At 40.9% G+C, this 25,600-nt stretch overlaps 1 protein-coding gene across 3 annotated transcripts in view; it reads left to right on the top strand.

The window, feature by feature from the left end:
* The window catches only part of VPS26C (VPS26 endosomal protein sorting factor C), a 62,927-nt gene that overhangs the window by 8,235 nt on the left and 29,092 nt on the right, over window positions 1-25,600 (top strand). The window lies entirely within an intron of this gene.

Below are 25,600 nucleotides of genomic sequence, written 5' to 3'. Positions count from 1 at the left end.
TGTATCATCTTTAATTTCTTTCATCAGTGTCTTAGTTCATCAATAGTTTTCTGCATACAGGTCTTCTGTCTCCTTAGGTAGGTTTATTCCTAGGTATTTTATTCTTTTTTGTTGCAGTGGTAAATGGGAGTGTTTCCTTAATTTCTCTTTCAGATTTTTCATCAGTATATAGGAATGCAGGAGATTTCTGTGCATTGATTTTGTATCATGCTAATCTACCAGCTTCATTGATTAGCTCTAGTAGTTTTCTGGTAGCATCTTTAGGATTCTGTATGTATAGTATCATGTCATCTGCAAACAGTGACAGTTTTACTTCTTCTTTTCTGATTTGGATTCCTTTTATTTCTTATTCTTCTCTGATTGCTGTGGCTAAAACTTCCAAACCTATGTTGAATAATAGTGGTGAGAGTGGACAACCTTGTCTTGTTCCTGATCTTAGAGGGAGTGGTTTCAGTTTTTCACCACTGAGAATGATGTTGGCTGTGGGTTTGTCATATATGGCCTTTATTATGTTGAGATAGGTTCCCTCTATGCCTACTTTCTGGAGAGCTTTTATCATAAATGGGTGTTGAATTTTGTCAAAAGCCTTTCTGCATCTATTGAGATTATCCTATGGTTTTTATGCTTCAACTTGTTAATATGGTGTATCACATTGATTTGCATATATTGAAGAATCCTTGCATTCCTAGGATAAACCCCACTTGATTATGGTGTATGATCCTTTTAATGTGCTCTTGGATTCTGTTTGCTAGTGTTTTGTTGAGGATTTTTGCATCTATGTTCATCAGTGATATTGGCCTGTAGTTTTCTTTTTTTGTGACATCTTTGTCTAGTTTTGGTATCAGGGTGATGGTCCCTCATAGAATAAGTTTGGGAGTGTTTCTCCCTCTGCTATATTTTGGAAGAGTTTGAGAAGGATAGGTGTTAGCTCTTCTCTAAATGTTTGATAGAATTCGCCTGTGAAGCCATCTGGTCCTGAGCTTTTGTTTGTTGGAAGAATTTTCATCACAGTTTCAATTTCATCGCTTGTGATTGGTCTGTTTATATTTTCTGTTTCTTCCTGGTTCAGTCTTGGAAGGTTCTGCTTTTCTAAGAATTTGTCCATTTCTTCCAGGTTGTCCATTTTATTGGTATATAGTTGCATGTAGTAATCTTTCATGATTCTTTGTGTTTCTGCAATGTCAGTTGTAACTTCTCCTTTTTCATTTCTAAGTCTGTTGATTTGAGTCTTCTCCCTTTTTCTTGGTGGGTCTGGCTAGTGGTTTATCAATTTTGTTTATCTTCTCAACGAACCAGCTTTTAGTTTTATTGATCTTTGTTATTGTTTCCTTCATTTCTTTTTCATTTATTTCTGATCTGATCTTTATGATTCCTTTCCTTCTGCTAACTTTGGGGGTTTTTTTATTCTTCTTTCTCTAATTGCTTTAGGTGTAAGATTAGGTTGTTTATTTGAGATTTTTCTCATTTCTTGAAGTAGGATTATATTGCTATAGACTTCCCTCTTAGAACTGCTTTTGCTGCATCCCACAGGTTTTGGGTTGTCGTGTTTTCATTGTCATTTGTTTCGAGGTATTTTTTGATTTCCTCTTTGATTTCTTCAGTGATCTCTTGGTTATTTAGTAGCGTATTGTTTAGCCTCCATGTGTTCGTATTTTTTACAGACTTTTTCCTGTAATTGATATCTAGTCTCATCATTTTGGTTGGAAAAGATACTTGATACGATTTCAATTTTCTTAAATTTACCAAGGCTTGATTTGTGACCCAAGATATGATCTATCCTGGAGAATGTTCCATGAGCACTTGAAAAGATAGTGTATTCTGTTGTTTTTGGATGGAATGTCCTATAAATATCAATTAAGTCCATCTTGTTTAATGTATCATTTAAAGCTTGTGTTTCCTTCATTATTTTCATTTTGGAAGATCTGTCCATTGTTGAAAGTGGGGTGTTAAAGTCCCCTACTATGATTGTGTTACTGTCGATTTCCCCTTTTATGGCTGTTAGCATTTGCCTTATGTATTGAGGTGCTCCTATGTTGGGTGCGTAAGTCTTTACAATTGTTATATCTTCTTCTTGGATTGATCCCTTGATCATAATGTAGCGTCCTTCTTTGTCTTTTGTAATAGTCTTTATTTTAAAGTCTATTTTGTCTGATATGAGAATTGCTACTCCAGCTTTCTTTTGATTTCCATTTGCATGGAATATCTTTTTCCATCCCCTCACTTTCCGTCTGTACGTGTCGCTAGGTCTGAAGTGGGTCTCTTGTAGACAGCATATGTACAGGTCTTGTTTTTGTATCCATTCAGCCAGTCTATGTCTTTTGGTTGGAGCATTTAATCCATTTACATTTAAGGTAATTCTTGATATGTATGTTCCTATTACCATTTTTTTAATTGTTTTGGGTTTGATTTTGTAGGTCTTTTCCTTCTCTTGTGTTTCCTGCCTAGAGAAGTTCCTTTAGCATTTGTTGTAAAGCTGGTTTGGTGGTGCTGAATTCTCTTAAGTTTTGCTTATCTATAAAGGTTTTAATTTCTCTATTGAATCTGAATGAGATCCTTGCTGGGTAGAGTAATCTTGGTTGTAGGTTTTCCCCTTTCATCACTTTAAATATGTCCTGCCACTCCTGTCTTGGTTGTAGAGTTTATGATGAAAAATAAGCTGTTAACCTTATGGGGATTCCCTTGTATGTTATTTGTTGCTTTTCCCTTGCTGCTTTTAATATTTTTCTTTGTATTTAATTTTTGATAGTTTGATTAATTTGTGTCTTGGTGTGTTTCTCTTTGGGTTTATCCTGTATGGTACTCTCTGTGCTTCCTGGACTTGATTGACTATTTCCTTTCCCATGTTAGGGAAGTTTTCGACTATAATCTCTTCAAATATTTTCTCAGACCCTTTTTTTTCTCTTCTTTTTCTGGGACCCCTGTAATTCGAATGTTTTTGCATTTAATGTTGTCCAGAGGTCTCTGAGACTCTCCTCAAGTCTTTTCATTCTTTTTTCTTTATTCTGCTTCCTGGCAGTTATTTCCGCCATTTTACCTTCCAGCTCACTTATCCGTTCTTCTGCCTCAGTTATTCTGTTATTGATTCCTTCTAGAGTATTTTTAATTTCAGTAGTTGCATTGTTCATCACTGTTTGTTTGCGCTTTCTTTCTTCTAGATCCTTGTTAAATGTTTTTTGTATTTTCTCCATTCTGTTTCCAAGATTTTGGATCATCTTTACTATCATTTTCTTTCTTTTTCAGGTAGGTTGCCTATTTTGTCTTCATTTATTTGGTCTTGAAGGTTTTTACCTTGCTCCTTCGTCAGTAACATACATTTGTCATTTCTTTTTTTTTTGATGGCTGGTGCTGTATTCTTGTCTTACTGGTTGTTTGGCCTGAGATGTCCAGCACTGGAGTTTGCAGGCAGTTAGATAGAGCTGGGTCTTGGTGCTGAGATGAGGACTTCCAGGAGGCCTCACTCCAATTGATATTCTTTGGGGTCTGAGGTTCTCTGTTAGTCCAGTGGTTTGGACTCAGAGCTCCCACCACAGGAGCTCAGGCCTGACCTCCGGTCTGGGAGCCAAGATCCTGCAAGCTTTTTGGAGTGGTTAAAAAAAAAGGAAGAAAGAAAGAAAAAAAGGAGCAGTACGATATCAAAGAATAAAAAACAAAATAAAATTAGAAAGATAAAAAGTATATTAGGAAAAATTAAGCTATAATTGAAACAACTGCAAGAAGGTAAAATAAAACCACAGCAGAGAAAAGAAGAAAAGGTGGGCGGGGGGAACAAGCCAAAAGGAGAGATATATATAAGAGATATATATATAACAAAGTATAAAGAATAAAATAAAATTAGAAAAATAAAAGATTTATTAGAAAGAATAAAAATATAAAAGAATCTACAACAGTGAATCAACAAGGTAAAACAGAACCCTGATCTAAATGAGGAAAAAAGAAAAGAAAGAAAGAAAAAAAAAAAGCCTTGGCTATGGGGGCAAAGTTTAGGAGCCGGGCGTGGGGGTGGTGTGGAGCTTAGGCAGGGGCAGGGTTCAAGGTGGGACGGGGCCTAGGTGGGGGTGGGGGGTGACGTTCGAGCGTGGGACGGGGCCTCTGCTTAGGGCCTGCGCGGAAGGGGAGAGGCAGCCTGTGGGAAGCAAGGCCTCTGGAGTGTGGGCTTCCAGAGTTTGGAGGTGGGGCCCTGGTGGGTGTGTGTGGGTGGGGTTTAGGCCCCGCATGTTGGAGGTGGTCTCAGAGGGGGTCTCCGCGTGTAGGGGTGGGGCCCCGGGTAGGGGTGCAGGTGCGGGGCTCAGGTTCTGCCCGACAGGAGGGAGACTCCCAGGGCAGAGGCTTAGGCCCGGGAGCCCAAGAGGCTCCCCAGTGCCTAAGTGGATGGGGAAAGCACTGGCTGCGTTCCCTTCCATTTCTTCATGCCCCTCCCCCACTTGACAATGATTTTTTTTTTTTTAAGTGACTTTGCTATATTCTCTTCCCAGAATATTTATTTTCTTTGCCTTAGGTTTACTCTGCTCTTCTCCTGTGTTTTTTGTTTGTTTTTTTGTTTGTTTGTTTTGGCCAAGCCTGGCAGCATGCAGAGTCTTAGTTCCCTGACCAGGGATCGAACGCATGTCCCTTGCAGTGGAAACGCAGAGTCCTAACAACTGGACCACCAGGGAAGTCCCTGTTTTCGTTTTTTAACTTCATAAATTGGCTGTTTAGCTTACTAAATTGTAACCATCTTTTTAAAATGCAGACACTTTTCTCTAAGTACAACTTTAGTTGCATCCCGTAAGTTTTTGTTTTTAATAGGTTGGCGAATTATTGTAAAGCAGACGCCCTTGAAACCCCACCCAGGTCCTGCAGGAAAGGAGTAGGGGACCAGGAGAGAGGGAGAGATTGGAAGAAGTCAAATCACTGCCTAGATGCTGGCAGAAGGCGCTGTTTCAAAAGATGGTGCTGTGGGGATGTGGGAAGACCCCAAAAGAAGCTCCACTGCCCTGTCCCTCAAGATTTGATTCATAGTATTTTTATGATTGTCAACGTAAATTTCTTCTAATTTCCATTATGATCTTTTTCTTTGACATGTGACTTGCTTAGAAGTGTGTGTTCTAATTTCTGTTATAAAAACTCTCACTAGAGGCTTATAGTAATTCCCAAGTTTAATATTTAAATTTTAGAGAAGTCCTTATGAGAAGAGTAACTTTAACCAGAAAGTGAGGTTGTGATGAAAAAGAATGCCAGGAAATTCCAGTGGTCAGAGAAAAGAAAGACTAACACGGGATTGTTTTCTATAATTTAGTAGTGACCTATAATGGGTTACTAGCATACTCTATATATACCGTAGTCATCACACTGATTAACTTCTGTTGTAATTAATTTGTTCTCTGAGTCGGCCTAACTAAAATAATTTGTTTATATTTGTATTCCTAGGCCTTTCAGTACCTGCCACTTGGTAAGTGCTCAGAAACTTTATTAAACGATAGTTGAAGCCTTAAAACATAGACTTTAAGCAAAATTCATGAGACTGATAGTTTTATGAATGCATTGATCAGAAAAGGAAAACTATTGTCTTATAAGTATAGTCAGATTTTGCTTTGTAATTATAAATAATATTCTAGACATAAATTCTAGACAGATGCTGGTAAGATTCTTATTTTGATGTATCCCCACAGCTACACATGACGCCCCCCCCATTATTTGTATTTGCTTTAGGGCGGTCATTCTTCTTTTTAAAAATAAATTTATTTATTTATTTTTGGCTGTGTTGGGTCTTCATTGCTGCACGTGGGCTTTCCCTAGTTGCGGTGAGTGGTGGCTACTCTTCGTGGCAGTGCACGGGCGTCTCATTGCAGTGGCTTCTCTTGTTGCGGGGCATGGGCTTTAGGCGTGCAGGCTTCAGTAGTTGTGGCACACGGGCTCAGTAGTTGTGGCACACAGGCTCAGTAGTTGTGGCTTATGGGCTCTAGAGCACAGGCTCAGCAGTTGTGGTGCATGGGCTTAGTTGCTCCGTGGCATGTGCGATCTTCCTGGACCAGGGCTCGAACCCGTGTCCACTGCGTTGGCAGGCAGATCCTTAACCACTGCACCACCAGGGAAGTCCCTAGGATGGTCATTCATAAGAGAATGGTTCAAATAAATGTGGGAACAGGGACTTCAGACTTCCTGTATATATGGTTATCTTCTAACTCAGAAATAGAAAATTGTCCAGAATTTGATTCCCCAGAGTCTTTGTCACAATTTGCACAGCTCAGAGACAGGAGACCTTCCTCAGAGCTTGAGCAATGCAACCTTCTCCCTGAGACGACTCATTGAATCCAGAAAGTTAATTTGTGTTTCCAAAGCCCCATATATGATACAGAGCAATCAGGAATGTGAAAAAAATTCCCTACTTGTGTATTTCCAGAGAAAATTCCTGGAAATTTTGAGGAAGAGAACACTTATTTATGATAACATGGTACCAGTACAGCCCTTTCCAACACACAGACTGCTTTAATGCTCACAAATACTGAAGAGATGGCATTTCTCTCCCATTTTATGTGTGGGAAGACTGAGGCTCAGAGAATTCAGCGACATGTCAAGGGCATTGATGTAAGAGTGAATGTTTGAAATCACGTCTTTTTATTCCCAAGCCTGGAACTCTGTGTGCCTTCTCCAGGTCTTAATTCTCATCCGGAGGATGGGGCTGATACCTGCTCAGAGGCTTTGTTGTGAGAATTAAATGAGAGAAAGTTTCAAGACATTTACTATAGGTTTGACCCGAAGTAGGGGTCAAACGGTAGGTGGTGGTATCCTTACGCTTTTCCACAATCTCAGTTTGCACCTAGAATGCTCTGTCTGCCTTGTTGTTAATCATGTCGTTCATGCACCTTACAAATGGTGCACCTTACAAACAGTAAGGGCTTATCAGATGCTGTACAGATTGCTGGATGTCTCCCCGTGGTGAACTTGGAGAACGGAGGCCAGGGACCCGGGAGAGCATACAGATGACAGCATTTTGGGCACTGCAAGCTGGGTGTGGCTTGGGCTTTGTTATGTACTTCTTTGCTGGGTGCAGTAGATGTATTCTTGAACCAAAAGTTTGACTCAAATGCATTCTAAATTGCATTATATTTTCAATGTACTAGAGCTTATTGGCTAAAAGAGACCTACAGTAAATCTTTTTGCAATGTAAATATAGTTCATTTGTTTTTATAAATTCAGAATGTTTTACCTTCTGAAACCCTGGCACGTGTACTCATGAAAATGACACTGTTATATATTACGGTTGTGAAAAATATAAATGGGAGATTTACTGTCCAGCATAGCCAGGTTACAGTGATAAAGGATTTATGCACGGTGGGCTGATCACTGTTACCACAAGAACTTCTAGGTTTGCGTTTTGTCTTGTTTGGCTTTCATGTAATTTCTTGTTTAAAAAAAGAAAAATTTAAAGAGGAAAAATCCTTTATATGCCAGTTCATTATTATGAAGAAAAATTGCAAAGCTAGAATGGTATGAAAAAAAGAAGCCTAACTGTTCTACTTTGTTCTGCTGGATTTTTGATTTGTGAACGGTCAGTTATAGTTGGATGCTGGTGCAAATTCTGAGGGTAGAACTTTGAGCTAGGAGGGATCTCAAAATAACTTTGTGGGAGGTATGAACCCATTAAGGAACGCAGTCATCTGAACCTTCAGTGGGTGTTTTTTCTCACTAATTATCTAATACTCCTGAAAAGGTTTGTCCAACCCTTATATAATGCATGAGAAGTATTTTCAGAGTTGTCCAATGCCGTTTGAACCGTGGGATGCAGTCAGAGTGTTCGTTAGTTCTCCGTTTGGTGTTTGTTGCAGCAGATTCTGTCCTGGCCTGAGCATTAGTGACGCCTGCCTGGCCCCTGTGGGCGTGTCCATGTCTAGACTCGGGACAAGTCTCAACATGTTAGGGACACCCTTGACACTCCCCTCCCCCTGCCGGCTGCTCTGACTCTTGCAGGGTGGTTGGGTTTTCCCCCACCTTCTTCTTGATGCCGAGACCACAGTCCAGACCTCCTGGCCTTGTGTGGTCCTGGGTTCAGCCCGTGCAGCCAGCAGTGCCCTCTCCGTGGGCCGAAACCTGCAGTCTTTGACACCAGCCACTCCTGCAGTGACTGTCCCCCAGTGCTGAACTCCTAGCTGTGCTGCTCGCAGGCTGGAGAGTGAGCAGCACCCGTCTTCTCCTGTCATTCCCCCTCTCTGACCCCCTCCCCACTGCTGCCCCAGCCTGAGTTGGCAGAGCCCAGCTGCTCTCTTCTATAGGTGTCCAGTCTAGGTGACCCTCCTTAGAGAGGGTCCCCGCTCTCAACCTGCCAGGAGCTTAATTGCTACTGTCCTGCTTACCTCCCCCTCCCTGGTCCTGCGATTCTAAAACCTGCGCCCTCTCCCTCCCCACCATCCTCTGGGCTCAGCCAACCAGACTCTCTGATGTCCTCCCTGACTTCCATCCTTGGCCCCCTCTCACTCCCACCACTCTCCCTGCACCTCTGCCCCCGTGTGCTCTGCAGGCCTCTTGGCTTGTCAGCTGCCCTCTTAGTACAGGCAGGTTCCAGAAAAGTTGTAAGTTGAAGCCAGTTATCTATTTGCTTTCCTTTTTCATCTCAGCTCCACTTTGGGGATTTTTAACCCCCTAGCTCTCAATATGTTTTCATTTCATTCAGAGATTTTAATCGGCAGTTGTTATCTGTAAATGCACTTCATTTACCAGACAAATCTGTGACACCACCCCCTCCCCCAGTTAGGGTTCTAGGCTTCAACTTCTGTTGGGAGAACCGACTTACTCGTTAGCCGTCGGCCAGATGGGCTGACCTGCTTCCCTTCCCAGTGAGCACATTGAAGCCCGGACTGTTGCAGAAGAACATTATTAGCAAATCAACAACGGATGGTATTATGCCAACAAGAAAAGCACAACGTTCCAAAGCTCAGAAATAAACTTTGGCCTGTTTGGATGGAGGGTTTAGGGAGAGGTCAGTTCATGCAGTGACTTGCTTCAGGCCTGTCTGAATCCCTGCGTGGGGCGGTAGACCCAGCTAGCTGTACACTGTTGCTCTCTGGCCTTGGGGTCCTGCCTCTTTTCAGATACTTTTCCATATAAGCACAAGCAAGTAAAGGTATAATTTTTGTAAAATACTTTTGTGAAGTGAAGAATGCCTATCAATTTCAAGTATTGTCCTCTACTTGCACATAGGACTTTCTGGGCACATTAATCTCTTTAAAAGATTGCTTTATTCATTTCTTAGAAAGGTACAGTTTCCCAAGACTGAACCAGGAAGAAATAGAAAATATGAACAGACCAATTACAAGTACTGAAATTGAATCTGTGATTTAAAAACTCCCCAAAACAAAAGTCCAGGACCAGATGGCTTCACAGGAGAATTCTAGCAAACACGTAGAGAAGAGTTAACACTTATCCTTCTGAAACTATTCCAAAAAATTGCAGAGGAAGGAACACTTCCAAACATTCTGTAAGTCCACCATCACCCTGATACCAAAACCAGATAAAGATACCACACAAAAAAGAAAATTACAGGCCAGTATCACTGATGAACATAGACGCAAAATCCTCAACAAAATACTAGCAAACCGAATCCAACAATACATTAAAAGGATCAGATACCATGATCAATTGGGATTTATCCCAGGGATGCAAGGATTCTTCAGTATCCACAAATCAATCACTGTGATACACCACATTAGCAAATTGAAGAATAAAAACCATATGATCATCTCAATAGATGCAGAAAAAGCTTTTGATAAAATTCAAAAACTCCACAGAAAGCAGGCATAGAAGGAACCTACCTCAACATAATAAAGGCCGTATATGGTAAAGCACAGCTAACATCATACTGGTGAAAAGCTGAAAACATTTCCTCTAAGATCAGGAACAAGACAAGGATGTCCACTCTCTCCACTTTTATTCAAGATAGTTTTGGAATTCCTAGCCACAGCAATCAGAAGGAAAAGAAATGAAAGGAATCCAAATTGGAAAAGAAGAAGTAAAACTGTCACTGTTTGCAGATGACATGATACTATACACAGAAAATCATAAAGACACTACCAGAAAACTACTTGAGCTCATCAATGAATTCAGTAAAGTTGCAGGATGCAAAATTAACACACAGAAATCTGTTGTATTTCTATACATTAACAGTGAAAGTTCAGAAAGAGAAATTAAAGAAACAATCCCATTTACCATTCCATCAAAAACAATAAAATACCTAGGAAAAAAACTACCTAAGGAAGCAAAAGACCTGTACTCCGAAAACTATAAGATGCTGAAGAAAGAAATTGAAGATAAAAGGAACAGGGGGGAAGATATACCATGTTCTTGGATTGGAAGAATCAATATTATCAAAATGACCATACTACCTAAGGCAATCTACAGATTCAGTGCAATTCCTATCAAACTACCAATGGCGTTTTTCACAGAAATAGAACAAAAAATTTTAAAGTTTGTATGGAAACGCAAAAGACCCTGAATAGCCAAAGCAATCTTGAGAAAGAAAAACAAGAGCTAGAGGAATCAGGCTCCCTGCCTTTGACTATGCTACAAAGCTACAGTAATCAAAACAGTATGGTACTGGCACAAAAATAGAAAGATAGATCAATGGAACAGGATAGGAAGCCCAGAAATAAACCCACGCACCTATGGTCAATTAATCTACGACAGGGCTTCCCTGGTGGCACAGTGGTTAAGAATCCACCTGCCAATGCAGGGGAGACGGGTTTGAGCCCTTGTCCAGGAAGATCCCACATGCCACAGAGCAGCCAAGCCCATGCGCCACAACTACTGAGCCTGAGCTTTGGAGCCCATGAGCCACAACTACTGAGCCCACGTGCCACAACTACTGAAGCCCACGTGCCTAGAGCGCATGCTCCACAACAAGAGAAGCCACTGCAATGAGAAGCCCGTGCACCATAACAAAGAGTAACCCCCGCTCGCCGCAACTAGAGAAAGCCTGCGTGCAGCAACGACGACCCAACACAGCCAAAAATAAATAAATTTATTTAAAAAAATTAATCTATGACAAAGAAGGCAAGAACATACAATAGAGAAAGCACAGTCTCTTCATTAAGAGGTGTTGGGAAAACTGGAAAGCTACACGTAAGAGAATGAAATTAGAACATTCTCTAACACCATATACAAAAATAAACTCAAAATGGATTAAAGACCTAAACGTAAGACCGGCTATTATAAAACTCCTAGAGGAAAACATAGGCAGAACACTCTTTGACATAAATCGCAACAGTATCTTTTTGGATCCGTCTCCTAGAGTAATGGAAATAAAAACAAAAATAAATAAATGGGACCTAATCAAACTTAAAAGCTTTTGCACAGCAAAAGAAACCAAAAACAAAAAGACAACCTGCAGAATGGGAGAAAATATTTGCAAATGATGCAACTGACAAGGGATTAATCTCCAAAGTATACAAGCAGCTCATACAGCTCAATATCAGAAAAACAAACAACCCAATCAAAAAATGGACAGGAGGGCTTCCCTGGTGGCACAGTGGTTGAAAGTCTGCCTGCCGATGCAGGGGACGCAGGTTTGTGCCCTGGTCCGGGAAGACCCCACATGCAGCGGAGTGGCTGGGCCCGTGAGCCATGGCCGCTGAGCCTGCGCGTCTGGAGCCTGTGCTCCGCAACGGGACAGGCCACAACAGTGAAAGGCCTGCGTACCGCAAAAAAAAAAAAAAAGGGCAGCAGATCTAAAAAGACGTTTCTCCAAAGAAGACCAGGTGGCCAAAAGGCACATGAAAAGATGCTCAACATCACTAGTTATTAGAGAAATGCACATCAAAACTACAGTGAGGTACCACCTCACACCAGTCAGAATGGCCATCATCAAAAAGTCTACAAATGCTGGAGGGAGTGTGGAGAAAAAGGAACCATCCTACACTATTGGTGGGAATGTAAACTGGTATAGCCACTATGGAGAACAGTATAGAGGTTCCTTAAAAAACTGAAAACAGAGCTACCGTATGATCCTGCAATCCCAATCCTGGACATATATCCAGAGAAAGACATAATTCAGAAAGACACATGCACGCCATGTTCATTGTAGCGTTATTTACAATTGCCAGGTTGTGGGAGCAACCTAAGTGTCCATCAACAGGTGAATGGATAAAGAGGATGTGAGATACACACACACAATGGAATATTACTCAGCCATAAAAAAGAATGAAGTAATGCCATTTGCAGCAACACGGATGGACCTAAAGATTATCATACTAAGTGAAGTAAGCCAGACAAAGACAAATATCATATGATATTGCTTATGTGTGGAATCTAAACATGATACAAAGGAACTTATTTACAAAACAGAAATAGACTCATAGACATAGAAAACAAACTTACGGTTACCACAGGGGAGGAGTGGAGGGATAGATTAGGAGTTTGGGATTAAAATATACACACTACTATATGTAAAATAGATAACCAACAAGGACCTATTGTGTAGCACAGGGAACCATACTCAATATCTTGTAATAACCTATAATGGAAGAGAATGTAGAAAAAGAACATATATGTGTGTAACTGAATCACTTTGCTGTACACCTGAAACTAACACGATATTGTAAATTAACTATATTTCAGTAAAAATTTTTTACAAGGATTTCCTTTGTCTTTTATTGTCTGTTTTGAAGAGACAGTTTACTCTCTCACTTGCAGGCAGGAGAAGATTCAGGCTCAGAGAAATGGAGCCTTTCTAAAGGTGACGGAAACTATATCTTACCCTTCATCTCACAAACTACAGTGAATGTTTCCTCATAAACAGCTCAAGAAAGTGAACAACATTGTTTAGAATAACGATTCCACTCCTCCCTGCTGCAATTCGAAGCAGTGAGACTCTTTTATTAAATGAAGTCTTATCAATTAGCATTCTGATACATTAATTTTAATAAATATAATATCCATTAAAATAGTTCATTTTATAAGCAGATAAAAGCAGAACTTTTTCATTTGAAGTGAGCCCCCCACCCTGCCCTCCCTGACTCTTCCTCAAATCCCAAAGTGGCTGCTGAGGCATCTGCACACATGTGGAACTAACTGAAACTAACTACTAGTTGTAGGATGTAGTGACTAGCCAGAGCCAACAAGGTTGAAGCTTTTTCATATCATCCCATTTTAGTTTGTTTTATGCCAAAGCTTACAGGCTCTGTTAACTTTCTGATATAACAGTGCGTACAACCAGGCTTCAAGCATTTTGCTTTTATTTATTGGAGGATTTAAGTCAAAAAAAGGTAGCCTTCTAACTCCATACAGATCATAGACCCACCATCCATGAGTACCAAGGTTACCCATGGACTGAGCATCCTTGGTTAGGCTTCTGCCAGTTTCCTCCTTGAAACCTGCTCACCTGGGGTTCTTGGGCCAGTAGACCCAGCAGAAGCTGATGGAGTCTGTCCTTCACTGTTCTCCCTGGTGTTTAAACTCATCCTGGGAAGGGTAGTATGAGATTGTACGTAGCCTTTAACTCTTGATGGGAACCTGTACCTAATTAATCTATTCTGACCTTGGATTTCTGATGCCCAGAAAGAGCTTGCCCCTGAGGAACTGGAAGGGTTACACCAGCTGTCCTCCCAGCTGTTGGCAGGTTCTTGTGCTGTATGACATTGGCACTCATGCTTTCTAATGACGACTGGGTTCCATTAATCCTCACTACCCTGTCCCACCATGATGATACTCTTACTTAGGCTTACAGTTTTACTGTCACACACTAGTCATGTCGTCAACCAAAAACCGGCCCTTCCTTTGTTTCATCAGAAGAGATCGTTTAGGACCATTACTCTAAAATGCAAATCATAATCTTTGGGAAAGGAGCACAAGTCCCATCAGTGGAAAAGTAAGGGGCAGATGGACCGAAATTCCCCTCTTCAATAATAATCAGGAAAAAAACTTTTTTAAAATTAAAAAAAGATATAATAGTGTCCATTTGTTTTGGATATTTCAAAAGAGTTTATATTTGTTTTGTACGTTAAAAAAGTTTTCTTTTAACTTGCTGAGAACATTCAAGTAATAGGAGGGAGTATCAGATGAGAAGTAATATTCTCTGTCTCCCCTTCACTGCTCCGTATGCATTTCCCAGGACTAATGCTCCACATTCCCAGCCTCTGCTGTGGGATGGAACGGTGGCCCTGGGAGCTGCCGGGCCAGTCTGAAGCAGGGAGGCTGCACCTGTGCTGGGCAGCACGTGACTGCCCTGAGCTCTTCTGTGAGCTCCTGCTTTCAGCAGCCCTTGGCGTGGCCTAGTTTGCTGCAGGGCTCACCGCTCGCTCTTCTGTTCCTGGAGTTTGCCTGTGCCTTGGATTTGGATGGTGCACCGTCGGTCTCATACTTGAGTTCCCTCTGACTGCTATTCAATTTGGTGGTGGTGGTTCGTTATGTAAGTGTTGGGCTGGCTACTCAGAGCATTTTCTTTGGCCATCTGCCTGTATTGCACGGTCATTACTTTGGCCTGTAATCAGACCATCTCCCAGACGCCTCTGCGGTCAGAGCTCTCCTAAACTCTTGGGTTTATAGTCTGGAGTCTTTGCATTCACTTAGGCCAATAGTGCCAAACGAATATCAACACTATAAAGTTTCTGTGAGTTTTAATGTTATTGAAATCTGAAATCTAGTCATCTGTATTAACTCATAATTTTGCTAATATGTAGTATCTAACCCGTGAAACCACACAGCACACCAAGGTTCGATTTTAATATTCCTGCGCTAAAGACCTCATATTTACTTACTCTTATTAATTTTTACTTTTCTGACTAGTATTGGCAATCTCATTTTGCCCCTTTCATCCAAACTTTTATTCAGGGGCTCAGGTTTCTTTTCCAGACTCTCAAGAAAATTTCAGAACTAGAAATTTCAGAGATGGCTCCATCGGACAGTAGCTGTGATTTTTGTCAGCCCATTTTACTGAGTATTTAGACCTATACTTGTACTATACTGACCTAGAAGAAACCTGCTTTGTTTTACCATATTAGTACACCATCAGAATGCAGTACTGAAATGTAAGCCCACTGAGAACAAGGGCTTTACCTCTTTTGTTCACTGCCCTGTCCCTGGTGCCTGGAACGGTATCTGATGCATGGTACGCATGCCAAAAATATATGTTGACTGAATGATTATATTATTTCTACTGTTTTGGCAGTAAGTGTGTATAAGCCACACAAATTAGTATCTCAGTATTTTGTTACAGTTTCATTGCTAATGAACTGCTTGATTTTTACTTAAATATTAATCACTTTAAGAATATGACCCTGTTGTCAACAAGGTAGGATAACTGTGTTTCTTTCTTGATTATCTTTGGGAGCTTCTTAACTGACGTATATCACATACAATAGATTGCTCTTTTCACTGCAAGTTTTTCCGAGACCTTAGCCGCCATCACAATCAAGATATGAAACAGTTCTGGCACTCCCCCAAATTCCCTCGTGTCCTCTGTACTCAGCCTCTTCCCCCACACCCGCCCCAGCCTCAGGCAAGCACTGATGTGGTTTTAATCCCTATAGTTGGCCTTTCGCAGAAGGTCACATATGTGACATAAATGCAGTTGTACGACACGCAGCCTTTTGAATCTGGCCTTAACACTTAGCATAATGCCTTTGAGACTCATTCAAGTTGCTGTGTGTCAGTAGTTTGTTCCTTTTTATTGCTGAGTTGTCTTCTCTTTCATGGATGTACCACTGTTCCTCCATTCACCCGTTGAAGGACACTTGGGTGATGATGAGTGAAGTTACAAGAAATACTTGTGTACAGATTTTTGTGTGAACATAATCTCCGATTTCATTTGAGTAGAATCTAGGAATGGGATTGCTCAACAGCATTGTCTTGGTTTTAATGATAAATTGGAGATGATGCATCTCTTCAAAATTCTCCTTTCTAGAACCTTAGTAAACACCACACAATATTGGCCCATTACTTAATATGTGGAGAAATATCTGGTGATTGTTTATTCTGTTTTAAAACACGATGGAAAACAATTGTTTTACAGAAAAATGGAGATGGGGACACCTAAGAAGTTGAAATCTCTTCAATGGGTCTGATTTCCCTTTTCCAACCAAAATGGGTCTCTCAGTGCCACTAAGGACTAGAGTCTCAACAAGCCAAAGTCCACTTGTGTTTTCCCACCTAGCTCAGTGATTTACCTTGTGATTTTTTTTTTATGTTAGTGAACTGCTTAACACATTTGGTTCACTGTCTGTAAATGAAAGGGCAACTCACTCTTGGGGTACAGGATCTCTAGACCAATGTGGTATAAGGATCCCAGGCGGTTCTAAGAGTATCGCTGAAACGTTAGGAAGGAAGGACTTGTTCAGAGACTCAGAGGACTCCTGGGGACAACGATGGCTGTGAGGCTCCTCATGCTGCTTGGGCTCATCAGAGAGGAAAATATTAGAGAGCGGCTGAGGCATTAACCCAGAGACTTTCACTTCCCTAGCAGTTGTGTTCAAGTCCAAAGTAAGAGGTAATCCAGAGACTGTGACTTTCTAGCGTACAATCTTTAGATCTTTTACTGAGGAAGACGACTGTGCCCTTGGGTCATCAGCATTTAAGGGGCTTAGAACTTTGTACACTTTTACACTTAGAGGTCACCCAGTCTGGGATTGATCTTATTTTAAAATTGATTTATTATGTTACCAGTTAACATCAGTGCAGATGGTTTAAAATTCATGAGTTCCAGGATGGATGCGTCTGCCCTCCTTTGTCCATCAAGGTCCTCTCCTATGGGGCAACTAAAAGCTCTCGATTTCTTGTCATTTCTGCCAAAGTTATTTTATGCATATACAAGTAAATATATATAAATGTTCTTTTTCTCCCCATTTTTCACAATGGTGCAACATGCAGCCTTTAAAAAAAAAAGAACATATATGTACTAATATGAATATCTCCAAGATATTAAAGGGAAAACCCACCATTTTCTTATTGTTGGAATTTAGGTTATTTACATTCTTTTGTTATTACAAACAATGTTGCAGTGAGTAACTACTGTTCATAATCATTTCAACGTGCAAATGTCTTTGAGGAAAATTCCTAAAAGTGGTATTGCTGGGCCCAGGTGTTTGTAGAGTGTTTTCGGTTTTGCCAAATGGCCCGTACAAGACTGTGGTATTCTCAGCTACCCTCCGCAATGTATGAGAGTGCCTGTTGCCCCCTCCCCTACCATAATATGATCATATATTTTGGTCTTTGCTAATCTGATAGGTGGAAAATGGTACTTAGTATAGTTTTAATGATCATTTCTCATGTTATCATTGATATTGAGCATGTTTTCATGGGCTTAGGAGTAATTTGCTTTTCCTTTTCTGTGACCTGTTTTCATATCGTTCAATTTTTCTCTTAGGTTGTTAGGTGGTTTTTGTTTTATTTTTTAGGAGTTCTTAACATAGTAGAGAAATTAGCCTTTTACCTGTTATATTAAGTTGCATTATTTCTCTAGTTTATCATTTATATAAGTGATGTTGCTTGTAATCACTTTTATGTAACAAACTATTTTTGGTTGTATTTGTAGTCATTTATTATTCAGAGTTTTGAGTCATTCTTAGAAAGGCCTTCCCCACTTTGATATGATAAAAATCATTCCCTGTGGTTCTAAAATTTTGGTTATTCAATTTTTACATTTAAGTCTTCGATGCATTTAGAACTTTTTACCTGCAAAGGTCTGCAGTATGGATCCAGCTTAATTTTTTTTGCCAGTTTTCTGGACAGTTTTTCCCCCCAGACCTCTGGCTGGTTTTCCAGTATTATTTAGTGAATGTTCCAACTTCTCCCTCTGGATTTAAAATGCTTCCTTTATCACCTACTAAATTCCCATGTATCTGGGTTTATATCTGGAGTTTCCCTCTTGTTCCATTGATCTTTCAGCCTGTACATGCCCTGCACCTCACTTTGTAAGTTATTGAGGTGTTATAATATCTTGTAGGGCTAGTTCCCCTCATTTCTCCTCATTTCAAAATTTATTTATTATTTATTATTATTATTTATTATTCCAGATGAGTTTTAAAATCAGCTTGTCTAGTCTGTCTCACCCCAGCCCACCTCTAAAAAAGAAAAAACAATTCTGATGTTGTTTTCTTTGGATTATGTTACCTTTACAGACTGAAAGTAGACATGTAAAGGGTGTAAAAACATGGTGTGGCTTTCCATTTGTTTCTTTTGTGCCCTTCAACTGTGTTTTAAGTTTTCATCTTCTAAGGGTTTTAGACATTTCCTGTTAAATTGATTTATAATGTTTTAACTTTTTGTTGGTTTTAAAAAGAAAGTATTTTCTTCCAATGTATCTTCTCATTGATTGTTGTTGTGTACATGTTGCCTTATTGATTTCTGTATATTAATTTTGTACCCAGCTATCTTCCTTCCTGAAATTCTCTTCATGTTGATAGTTTTCAGTAAATTCTCTTGGGTTCTTTCAGGCATGCAGTCATGTCATCTACAAATAATGATAATTTTGCCTCCATTTCAGTTCATACTTCTTTCTCTAGTTTCATCGCATTAACTAGTACATATAGTATGTTAATAGTGATGATAGTGGTCATCCTTCTTTTATTCCTGACTTAAATGCAGTGTATTTCATTTCCCGTTAAGTTTGATGCTGGCTTCTGGGTAAGGAAATATCCTTCTATTCTTATTTTACTAATAAGAATTTTATCAAGAATGGATATTAATTTTAGCAAGTGACTTTTTAGCATCTATGGAAATGACTCTACGATTTTTCTCTAGAGAGCTATTAATTGTGAGTTGTATTAATAGTTTTCCTCAACAGTTGAGCTATCCATACATTCCTGGACTAAATCCCACATACTTACGGTGTAATATTCCTTTAAGTTGCTACTGGATTGTATTGCTAGTATCTTATATAGGGCTTTTGCACTGGTATTTATAAGTGAGAAAAATATAGTTTTCTTTTTGTATGGGTGTGTTGTGTGTATAGATACTGTCTTACTGTGGTGTCACTGATATATTTGCTTTATTTTTTAAAAGAAATTCTTTACTTTTCTGTGCTTTGGAGTAGTTTAACATTGGAATTTTCTGTACTTTACACATTTGGAAATGATCTGTGAAAGTCTCTGGGCCTGGTGCTTTGGGGGGGCTTATGTATAACTTTCTCTGATTTTTCTATGGTGATTTATTTGCTTTAGCTTTCCTGTCTCTTTCGGAGTTAGTTTGGGTAAATTATATTTTCCTAGAAAAGTAATTCACTTTACCAACTTTTCAAATTTCCTTATATGCAATTGAACAATGTGTTCTTTTATTCTTATTTTAATTACTGCTATATCTTTGATATTTATTTCTCGATTAGATTAATAATTTGTTTTGCTATTTTTTTTCCTAAAGAAAGACCTGTTGGACTTACTCCATTCAGGGTGTGGAGGTCAGCATGTTGTATATTGAGTTCAGTTAGTTATACTTTATTGATGTGTAACTAAGATGCTTATATCTTTTCTTCTTTTTGTCCTCTTTTCCATCCTGGCTAAGGGGGGTAAATTAACATTTCCCACAATGAATGTGTTTTACTCAGTTTTCTCCTGTATCCCCTGTGGTTTTTGCTGTGAGTGTTGATGCTGTGTTATTTGATCCACAGATAGTGATGCCGCATGTCTCTCCTGAGGGCTGTACCCTTTAAAAGCATACAGTGCCCTTCTTTGTCTGGTTTAATCCTTCTTTCTCAGAACTCAGCCTTGTCTGATATTAAGATTACAGCCCGCGATTTATTTCTTCCATTTGCTTCATATACCTTTGCTTATCCTTTCTTCTGCAGCCTTTCCAAATCCACCCTCACCCCTGCCGTTTTTAGGTGCTTCTTTGTCGTACAACATAAAATTGGGTTTTGCTTTGAGATAAAATCTGAATGTCTGTTTTTTAATAGGTATTAATTTAGCCTGTTTATTAATATGACATATGTTTGGCATTAATTCTGCCACTATGTTATCAATTGAGGGATTGGGTTTTTTTAAACATTTTTTAAAATATTTATTTTATTTATTTATTTGGCTGTACTGGGTCTTAATTGCGGCAGGCAGGCTCCTTAGTTGCAGCTCGCCAGCTCCTTAGTTGTGGCATGCGAACTCTTAGTTGCAGCATGCATGTGGGATCTAGTTCCCTGACCAGGGATCGAACCCGGGCCTCTGCATTGGGAGCGTGGATTCTTAACCACTGTGCCACCAGGGAAGTCCTTGGGGTGTTGTTTTTAAAGTAGCTTTTAGAACATCTGCCTCTCTACAGTCTTATTTGCTTTATGTTGTTTGTATGATCTTCTAATAATTTGCAGTTTTATTATAATTCTTATCCTTACAGCTTTTTATTGTACCCTAAATCTTCTCTGTTTTAGATGTTACTTATTAATTCTCTACTATGAACAATGGTGAAATTAGTATAGCTCCTCTTCTTTCCTTCTCCCTTCTCTTCTACCAACTGATCTTAGTTATTTACAAATATTACCTTTATTGGTGTTTAACTTGTTAACTTTATTTGTACAACATTATTTGATTTATTAACTTTAAATCAGCACTGTGCAGTAGAACTCTCTGTGATGATGTGAATGTGCTATTTATCTGCCCTGTCCGTTGTGATAGCCACTAGCCATAATGTGGCTTGCAAGCAGTTGAAATGTAGCTAGGGCAACTGAGAACCTGAACTTTAAATTTTCCTTAATATTAATTAATATAAATTTAAGTTTAAATAGCCACATATGGCTAGTGGCTACCGTATTGGAGAGCATGGTTTCAATGATACGTTTTTAAACCCCAGCTGTCAAGGACAAGGAAGCCACGTACATTGTACTGCCTCCCACTTTCTAGCCCCTTAGTTGCCCAACTGGTGTTATTTAAGTAGTTTCTGCACTGTCAGGACTTGTATTTTGCACTCTGCTCTCTCACCATAACCATCACATACCTCTTAGTCTTATTCTTTCAGTTGAATGGACCCAGTCCTCACAATTGGTTTTGATGGAGGGTTTCTCTTGAAGAGTTATAGTTCACTATCTAATCAGTTCCTCAAGAAGGCTTTTTATGCAGTGCTCCTTGGGGTTTTGTTTGTTTGTTTCTGCACACGTAAAACTTCTTTTATATGTGAGCAATTGTTTAGGTAAGTCTAAAACCCTAGTATCATCACACTTGTTTCCTTGAGCATTGTAATGAGTATTGCTGTACTTTCATTTTGGATTGTATTTTGCTGTGAAGAAGTCTGCTTTTCCCCCTCTTGTAAGTGACTTTTCTTTTGCCTGACTCCTAAAGGATTCTTTCTTTTTTTAAGTAGAATAGTTCTACTAGAGTCTATCATTTTCTTAACCGTTCCTAATCCATTTGCTTTTTCAGTGTTTGCAAATTACATCGGTAAACATGTTGTGTTCCATTATTTCAGTTTTCTTATTTGGGAACTTCATTATGCATATGTTGGATGTTCCTCATGGTCTCTTGTATTTATCTTTTTCTCTGGTGATTCTTTTTAATTCTTTCTTAAATTTTCACACGATTTGTTTGAATCTTCTCATTTCTGTCCTGTATGTATTTTGAACCCCTTTCAGTTTCACCTCCTTTTCTGTGATGGTTTTGTTTTGTTTTTTCCTTCCACTTCTTTTCTGAGCTCCTCTTATATTTTTATCTCTTTCTTTTGCCTCACCATCTTATCCCTGAACTCTCATAGCTCTGTCTTGTGTTCATCCCTCAGAGAAGCAATTGCATCATGGCGTTGAAAAATTCACGGTGAAATGCATGCTCACAGTTTCCATGTGCTTGATGGTGCTGTGTTTTTCTGGTGGGTAGTCATTTATTTGTTCAGTAAACATCGAGTGCCTGCTCTTGCTCTCACTCTACCCTTGTGGAGTTTACATTCCAGGAGTACAGATGATAAGTAAAATAGATAAGCACTTACGGAGTATTTTAGAAGGCGACAAGTGCTGCAGAGCAAAGTTAGGGAGGGGGGATAAGTGAGTGTTGAAAAGCGGGTAGTGCAGTTTTAATAGGAGTGGTCAGGGGAGTCCTCATGAGGATGCTGTCATTTGAGCACCAACTTGATGGAGAAGAGGGAGCGAGTGTGAGAGAAAAAATTATCCATGGCCCTTGTTGAAGATGGTAAAGCAGACTTTATTCAGGGGGGAACTGTTGCGATAGATGTAGGGACCACTGCAGTGGGGTCTTGCAGTGGCGAAAAGAGGCTCCACTCTGAGTGCAGTGTGGGCAAGTGGTAATTATCGCCAGGGAGCAGAGTGTTGGGGGGGGGGGTCACTGGATGGAAAATTACTGAGAAGAAACATCAGGAGGGTAAAGGAATAAACCAGCTCACAGGGTTCTTGCTGAAGGCAGGCCAGGTTCATCAGACACCCCCCGGGGCCAGGAGAGGTGGAGAATGAGGAACCTGGTCAGGTGTTGAGGGTGATGGATATGGAGGATGGTTCAGCTGGCTTAGCAGAATTCTTGCTACAATCAGACGATGCAGAGAGGAACACGGAAATCAAAAGCCGAGGCCTAGTTGAAAAAGAGCTCAAGAGAGGCTGAATAGGGCTTCCCTGGTGGCGCAGTGGTTGGGAGTCTGCCTGCCGATGCAAGGGACGCGGGTTCGTGCCCCGGTCCGGGAAGATCCCACATGCCTCGGAGCAGCTGGGCCCGTGAGCCATGGCCGCTGAGCCTGCGCGTCCGGAGCCTGTGCTCCGCAACGGGAGAGGCCACAACAGTGAGAGGCCCGCGTACCGCAAAAAATAAAAATAAAAAAGAGAGGCTGAGTTTGGTCAAGGAGAGAGTCTTCGTCACGAGCCACGTGGGTTCTGGAAGAAGAGCATCCAGGTGGGGCAGGAGTGTGTGCACACGTCCTGAGGCTGGATGCGGGGGCCAGGACGGTGGAGAGGAGTGGCTGAGGGGGAGCGTTTAGAGATGAGGTCACACAGGTGGGGCTGGAGCCCCCCAGCTGTAGGGCCGTGGAAATGACTGGCCTTTTTACCCTGTGGAGTTCCTTTACGTAGAAGAGCCACGTGGTCTGTGCTTTGTCTGTCCAGGCACCTCTGCTGGTTCTCTCAGTGTCTCCTTCTTGCAGGAGATGATTTATTCCTGCACCGCGCGGGCTGAGGTTTGACGTGAGTCTCTCTAACCTTTACCCCCGGCCCGCGTATGTGAGAAGCAGCTGGGGGGCGGGTCACAGCTCCTGCTTCCCGCGTGGGGCGTCGGGAGGCTCCCTCCCAGGTGCCCCTCACCTTGCAGAAGCGGCTTCCTGCAGCCGCGGGCCTCACTTCGCCTTTTGACTGCGCGGCCCCTGCTCGTCTTCACCTATTTCACGGCACTTAGCCGTCTCCTTGCTTCACCGAGAAGGGCGTTTGTGGTTTTGTGCCTTGTTCTTCTGGGTGATTTCCAGGAGGCCGGGCGGGGGCGTTGCTGACTCGACGCTGCCCTCCTGCAGCCCAGAGCCCTAATTATGGGTTTGGCATTAGATTCCGGAGAACAAAGAAGAAAAGAGTTGTGGAGTTCGCTAGCGGCCTCTTCCGTTTAGAGAATACAAAGTTACAAGCCGCAGCCTCTCAGCCCCCTCGGGAAGCCTCCGCGGTGGCTTCTGCGGAGAAAGCCGGCGGCCGGTCAGCCGGGGAGACCCGGAGACTTCGGGCGCCCCCGCTTCTGGTTTGGCTCTGGTGCCGGGGTTCCAGGCCTTCCTCTGGACTCGGCTCCTCCGGGCAGAGCCTGGAGCCCCCCTGCTGCGGGCTGGCCGCGGGCGCGCGCGGGACGCACCCCCGCAGGGCCCGGCTTCTGCCGATGCTGGTGGGAGTGTGGCGGCTGCGGGTCCCCTCTGAGGGCCACACGGGCGGGCCAGAGCGCTGGGATCTGTCTCCTCGTGTCGGCTACACGCACACGAGTGCGGAGCCTGCGTCTTTCTCTGTTTCTTAACCTTTCTCAGGGCAAGGGCCTCCTTGCTGATGTGACAAAAGCCATGGCTCTTCTCCCCCCGAAAATCAGCACACGCTGTACATTGTTTCCGGGGTTCATTGTCATCCTTACGTCCAGGAGGGGCTCCTCTTTGAAATCATGGCCCTCAGTGAGGGACCCCACTTATCACATCACGGTACCAGCGAGGTACCCTCGCTGTCCACGGCCCTGATCTTTTCTCCCTGTTGACCCTTCTAGGTGGAAGTCTGAGCGGGAAGTTCTTGGTGAGGTCTTGGGTTCTCGTTAATTTCAGTTATACAAGTTATTCTCTCCTCTCTCACCAGGATTAACCAAGAATTGTCTGGTACACCTAAAACAAATACAGTGTTGTATGTCGATTATACCTCAATTTAAAAAAACAAAAAAGTGTCAGTCGTCTTCTTACCATGGGTCTTAACTCTTTGTTGAAATATCTGTTTTAAAATTCCTGGCTCCGTGGGCTGTACTTGGACTAATTCTTTATCTTTCTTATGTTGGTAGGAATTGAATGGACCTGTGTATTGTTAGAATGCCTAATTTATCTGCAAATATTATATGAATTTTTTATTTTCTCTACTATATTTCTTAATTGAAATCAAGGAATGACAAAAGAATCATAAAATATTTACTCTGCTAATTTCCAGGGTACTTCACTGCTTTTTCCTTCTTATGCCATAGGGATTAAAGGAAGGAAACAGTTCTATTGATGTCGTGATTATAATATGGTATTCAGTGGTCAACCCAGATCCTGTTCCCATGAGATTAACTGAATACATTACAATTAAATAGAAGCAGAACCAAGTACTATTGTGTTGTTTAATTGATAAAGTTCATGAATTGTTTTCTCTGATTTTAATTCTGGGACATACTAGTAAAGCATATTTCTTAAAATATACTAGTGGATTTAAATTCTTAAAAATCAGATTTTTAAATTTCATTTAGGTTGTACAAAAATTAATAGAATTAATTTTAATTAAATTTAAAAGTAAAATTAGTATTTCAGAAGGGGTTTCATTTAAATTCTCTTACGAGCTTCTTATGTTAAGAACAAAATGAGTTCTACCCCTTGAATTCTGCTTAAAAGGGAGCTGAGAGTGTTTGTTTAATTTAGACTTCAGCGCTTTGGGATGGGGAATGGGAAACAAAGCCAAAATACTTAGCATATTTAAGGGACATAGAATAGTCCCCGCTCCCAAAATTTCACATAATGTAAGAACTTGGTGAAAGTTTTTTCACCAGATGACTAGAGAAAATAAAAGGTAAACAGATTTAAACACCAGGAGGACAGATTTTTTTAATGCTTTGATCTGTGGGGCCATTTTTTGTTTAACATCTTTTTTGGGGTATAATTGCTTTGTGGGGCCATTTTTGTTGTTTTTCTTTTTTTCATCTTTTTGTCAACAGTTCTGCCATCACATTACCATTTGAGAACAGTCACAAACCGTTTCTCGAGGTCATTTCAGAAACACGTTGTTTTGTGATTATTGTGGATTTCCTTTGGTTGGTGCTAGTTAATCTTCTCAACTTCCTGTTCCACGCAAACCCCAGTCGCAACTTGAGACCGTCAAGCCCACGGTGACAGGAAGGAATGTAGTTAATGTCCATATTCTGTGACTCAGTGATTATCTCCAGAGAAGTGAATGGATGTGAATGGATGCTCTGTTGTGAAGTCTTTCTTAAATGATTCATGAACCAGGGAAATCTGGGCTCGACTGTCCACCAGCAGGAAGCAGGCA

The sequence above is a fragment of the Pseudorca crassidens genome, chromosome 5, assembly GCF_039906515.1.
Source record: "Pseudorca crassidens isolate mPseCra1 chromosome 5, mPseCra1.hap1, whole genome shotgun sequence".
Taxonomy (NCBI): Eukaryota; Metazoa; Chordata; class Mammalia; order Artiodactyla; family Delphinidae; genus Pseudorca; species Pseudorca crassidens.
The sequence above is the reverse complement of the archived record's forward strand: the minus strand, read 5'-3'. Positions and strand labels throughout refer to the sequence as shown.